This window comes from Molossus molossus, unplaced genomic scaffold (genome assembly GCF_014108415.1).
Source record: "Molossus molossus isolate mMolMol1 unplaced genomic scaffold, mMolMol1.p scaffold_m16_p_10, whole genome shotgun sequence".
Lineage (NCBI taxonomy): Eukaryota > Metazoa > Chordata > Mammalia > Chiroptera > Molossidae > Molossus > Molossus molossus.
In genome coordinates, this window is record NW_023425345.1 from 53,752,175 (window position 1) to 53,758,174 (window position 6,000).

Below are 6,000 nucleotides of genomic sequence, written 5' to 3' on the forward strand. Positions count from 1 at the left end.
CATCAATCTTGTTTATCTTCTCGAAAAATCAGCTCTTTGTTTCATTGATCCTTTGAATTGTTTTTTTGGTCTCTATGTCATTTATTTCTGCTCTGATCTTTACTATTTTCTTCCTTCTACTTGCTCTGGGGTTTTCTTTTTGTTTGCTTTCTAATTCTTTAAGTTGTGAGGTTAGACAGTCAATTAGAAATGTTCTTGTTTCTTGATGTAGGCCTGTAGTGCTATGAACTTCCCTCTCAGAACTGCTTTCGCTGCATCTCATAGATTTTGTGGTGCTGTGTGTTCATTTTCATTGGTTTCCAGGAAGATTTTGATTTCTTCCTTGATCTCCTTGGTGACCCCACTCATTGTTTAATAACATGCCATTTAGCTTCCATGTGTTCAAATGTCTTTGTGTGTTCTTCTTGCAATTGATTTCTAGTTTCATGCCATTTGATCTGAGAAGATGCTTGATATGATTTCAGTCTTCTTGAACTTGTAGAGACTTAGTTTGTGCCCTAACATGTGGTCTATCTTGGAGAGTGTCCCATGTGCACTTGAGAAGAATGTGAATTCTGTAGTTTTGGGGTGTGATTCTCTGTAGATATCTATTAAATCCATTTGGTCTAGTGCTTCATTTAGAGTCTCTGTTTCCTTGCTAATTTTTTGTCTAGAGGATCTATCCAGTGATGTCGGTGGGGTGTTGAAGTCCCCTGCTATGATTGTATTGCTATTGATTTCTCCTTTGAAGTCCTCCAGAAGATTTTTAATATATTTTGGTGTTCCTATATTGGGTGCATATATGTTTATCAAGGTTATATCTTCCTGTTGGATAGATCCTTTCAATATTATGTAGTGGCCTTCTTTGTCTCTAGTTATGGCCTTCATTCTGAAATCTATTTTATCAGATATGAGTATTGCTACCACAGCTTTTTTTTTTTCTTTACGTTTGCTTGGAAGATTTTTTTCCATCCCTTCACTTTCAACCTATGTGAGTCTTTTGTTGTGAGGTGGGTCTCTTGGCAACAACATATGGATGAGTCATGCTTTATTATCCCATCAGCTACTCTGTGTCTTTTATTTTATTTTATTTTTTTTATCCTCACCCGAGGATATTTTTCCATTTTTTGTACAGATAAAGCGGGAGGGAGAGAGAGGAAGGGAGAGAAAGAGAGAAACATTGACGTGAAGGGACACATCGAGTGGCTGCCACCCGCACGACCAACCAGTGCCGGGGACAAACTGCAACCGAAGTATGTGCCCTTAGCAGGAACCGAACCCGGGTCTCTCCGGACCGCAGGCCGACGCTCTAACCGCTGAGCCAAACTGGCCAGGGCTACTCTGTGTCTTTTTATTGGGGCACTCAGTCCATTTACATTTAAGGTGACTATTGATATGTATTTATTTATTGCCATTTTTGTTTATTGTGGTTCAATTTTTCTTCCTATTTCTCCTGCTAATTACAGCAGTCCTTTTAACATTTCTTGCAGTGCTGGTTTGGTGCTAATGTAATCCCTTAGCCTTTTTTATTTTCTCAGAAGGTCTTTATTTGACCTTCTATTTTGAATGATAGCCTTGCTGGGTAGAGTAGTCTTGGATTCACATCCTTGTTTTTCATGACCTTGATTACCTCATGCCATTCCCTTCTGGCCTGTAGTGTTTCTGTTCAGAAGTCAGCTGAGAGCCTTATGGGGTTTCCTTTGTAGGTAACCTGTTGCTTCTCTCTTCTGCTTTTAGGATTCTCTCTTTGTCTTTAATTTTTGGCACTTTGATTACTATGTGTCTTGGTGTGGGCCTGTTTGGGTTCTTTTTACTTGGGGCTCTCTGTGATTCTTGAACTTGAATGCCTTCTTCCTTCACCAAATTAGGGAAGTTTTCTGTCACTATTTCTTCAAATATATTCTCTAACCCTTGCTCATTTTCTTCTTTTTCAGGGACTCCTATGATGTAAATGTTATTACATTTCTAGTTGTCCCACAGTTCTCTTAAGCTGTTTTTCTGTTTTTTAATTATTTTTTCCTTTTGGTTTTCTGATTGGTTGTTTTTTCTACCCTGTCTTCTAATTCACTGATCCTGTCCTCAGCTACCTCTACTGTGCTATTTAGACTTTCCAATGTGTTTTTTATTTCTGATATGTCATTCGAGGGCCTTTTTTTTTTTTTTTTTTAACAACTTCATAACTTGCTATTTGGAATGTCAAATTAATTTTTTAGGATTGTGGCTAAACTTGGAAAACCCACTGTCATATATAAGCCATAAGTTTTCAGGACTATTTTTGCTCAATAACTTATCTTAATATTAATTGTCTTTGAATTGACAATAGACTTTAAACACTTTATTACTGACATTCTCACTGTAGTGGTAGTGCATTATGAGTGTTTTCTGTTTTGTTTTGTTTTGTTTTTATTCCTCCCCCAAGGATATTTTTCTGTTGATCATCAGATAGAGTGGAAGGGACAGAGAGAGAAACATTGATGTGATAGAGCCACATCGACTGGTTGCCTCCCGCATGACCACACCAGGGCTGAGGAGGAACCGCAACAGAGGTACATGCCCTTGGCCGGAATTGAACTGGTGACTCATGGATTCGTGGGCTGACACTCTAACCACTGAGCCAAACTGGCCAGGTCAGCATTATGAGTGATTTTAATGTTATGTCTTCTGTTAGTATTTCTTGTAAAACCAACAAGAAATTTACATAGACAAAGTGTTACACATGGACAAAGTGGGTTTGTGAAACACTTCCTGTTGATTCGGTTATCTCTGAAGCCCAGAGCCACCAGGACTTCCTGCCAAGCTTTCCTTCTCTTCTTAATGAGCTACACTTTGGGAACTATCTTATTTTTGTTGTTATAATTTACTTCTCTCTATAGGATTAATTTCTATTTATATAAAGGTCAGTTATTTTGTGACCTTTTCATATTTCACTCATGTAAATTTGAATGTTCTTTTAGTTCATTAGTAAATACATTTTAAAATGGCTAAAAAATTCATATATATTCACATAAAGACTTTATGTCTCACTTATTTTATTAAAACATTCTGAGCTGTCTTTCTAAATTGCAACTAAAGTGGAGTATCTGCAACTCAATGTTCTCTTGCCCCAAACTCGAAGTGCCCAAGGGTACTGTAGGGGAAGTATGAATTGGGTCCTTCACAGTAAAAGATGGTCTTGACAGCCTGGCAGGTACGGCTCAGTGGTTGAGCGTCGACCCATGCACCAAGAGGTCACTGGTTCGATTTCCGGTCAGGGCACATGCCCAGGTTGTGGGCCCAATCCCCAGTGGAGGACATGCAGGAGGCAGCCAATCGATGTTTTTGTTCGTTGATGTTTCTATCTCTCTCTCCTTCTCCATTTCTCTCCCCCTAAAATCAATAAAGAAAAAATATTTAAAAAAAAATAGTTTTGACAAATTAAAAAAAAAAATTTGTGTGTGTAAATTGTATAAAAACATATGATAATATGAAAACATTTGCTGGGGCCTCTCTAGGGGCTTTGGAGGCGAGGGGTCCACAGCTTTAGGCTCATTCTGAGTTAATTTGCAGATGGATAAGGTAAACCTTCCTCTGGTGGGGTAGGCACATATTTTAAGGGATTTGGGGACTTAATGTGCAGAAGAGAAAAACTGGAAAGAGAAGCTGATGCAGACTTTTTTGTCATTCCGGGTTAGACTGAACAGTAGCCATGCTGCTCTGGGCTTGGGTATCAAAATAGAAAATTATGATAAGTGAACAATCACTACCAAGGGAAGCCTATCCTTTTCTTCTGGTGTGTGTGTGTGTGTGTGTGTGTGTGTGTGTGTGTGCACTCATGCACGCTTTAAAGAAAAAAGAGAAGAGGAACCAGGGGAAAGCCATCGTCTTACCACTCTAGCAATTCAGAAGCATCTTGGGAAACACCAGTCTTCCTCCTAGTTCCAAGAATGACTCTTAATCTTGCTTTTTCTCCTTATTTTTGTTGCCTAACAAATGACCTTGAAGACTATAGCTCTGTACAAAAGAAATTAAACAAATAGAAATTTCTCTGTGTATGTGTTAGAATATTTATGTTATAAAAAAAGGGATATTTGAAACCTCAATGGTATTAAGAAACCAATTATTTAATCTGATGCCAGGCCCATCTGCTAGTAAAATGAGAGACACTGGATTTTTGAATGCAAATTTGAAATACTCTTATTGTTTCTTTGACGTGGCCAGGAAATTACATATGGTTTTCCGGTGCTTGGATGTGCAGTTTTCCATCTGACCACCAGGTAGCAGACAAATGCCTTGAAAGAAAGGCTCTTCAATCATTTAGACACGAACATAGCAACTTACCACAAAGGGAACATAAATAAAGCCAAAGAAATAAATTGTGTTGATAAACACAATGGTTCTTCTGTATGAAGAATAAAGGATGCCAGAAGGCACATGTTAAAAGAAAACATCTCAGTCATTTTTCAACTCAGTATATTTAAAGATTTTATCAACTGTCAACTACTTTGTGGGTTTGGACAGAGAAGGCAATGTCTCCTCTCTCCGAAAGTGAGCCAGTACTAATGAAACTAAAGATTACATGTGTATCCTGCCCACTTCCTGGAATTACTTGACAAGACTACAGAAAGTGAACATTGTGAGCCATCACCATAGTTAATCTACGACAGACTGTCCTAGAAGTTCTCTTCAGTCATCGCAAAGCTAGCTATAAAAAAGGCAAGTGAGTTTTCAGTTTAACTTAGTAAGTGCCAATAAAGAGTTTAGTTTAGTCATTGGCATATTTCATTTATTTTATTTTATGTTTGTTTCAGGTGTACAGCACATTGGTTAGACAATTACATAATTTACAAAGTGATCCCCCTGATAATTCTAGTATCCACCTGGTACCATACATGGTTATTACAATGTTATTGACTATATTCCCTACCTGTACTTTACATCTCCATGACTATTTTGTAAAGTCTTACTCCCTTCACCTTTGTTACCCATCCCCCACTCCCTCCCCTCTGGAGATGCTCAGTTTGTTCACTGTCTCTGTTTTGTTTGTTCTTTAGATTCCACATATAAGAGTAATCATATGGTATGTGTTTCTCTGTTTAACTTATTTCACTGAGCATAATACCCTCTAGGTCCATCTGTGTTGTCACAAATGATAAGATTTCATTCTTTTTTATAGTCATTGGCACATTTTAAATTAAACCCTAGTCCATCAACAGGAAAATAAATAAAATTTCAGTGTAACATTTTATTGGTAGGCAACTTTAAACAAATTATTATTTAATATGCAAAATCAACATAATATATACCTTCTTTAATTTAAAGTAATCACTTAATGTTGTAAAAACCTCCCTGGGGATATATTTAAACAGGCTTACTCCAAAGGATAATTAGTCTTAGGTAGCATGAAGCAGGAAAAGTTGTCTTTGAAATCTGGGGGTCCTAATCTTCCCCCTCCTATTCTTTCAATGTTATGCACTCTGTAACCCCAGCCCCCGTTTTTCCTGGGAGCCAAGTGTACACACGACTGCTCTTCCCTCCCTGTCCCAACACCTGTTGTCACGATCTTAATTGCCATAACAATAGTGACTGGCTTTCAAAGTTATCCTTCCAAGAACTGACTGCATTTTTAGGGCTTGAATGCTTAAGCTGAAGGGGGAAGATACAGAACTTTAGACTCAAATCAGAAACCTGGCTTTAAATCTGAGCTTTGCCTCTTACTAGCAATTGTTCAACCTCTGTGTGGTTTATTTTCCTCTTTTGAAAAATAGGGAAAACAGTTAGAAGACTCAGCGCATGGGGCTGCTGTGAGCCTTAAGTGAGGTCATGGGACAGTGTGTCTGACACGATGCACACTCTGAATGATGGTTAAGTGTGTATCTTCATTACAAGGAAGGTTCCTTTTTATTTGTTTGTTTGTATTTTGTTAGTCCTCACTGAGAATATTTTCTCCACTGAATTTTAGAAAGAGTGGAAGAGAGGGAAGGAGTGGGAGAGAGGGAGAAACATCAACGTGAGAGAGACACATCTATTGGTTGCCTCCCACAT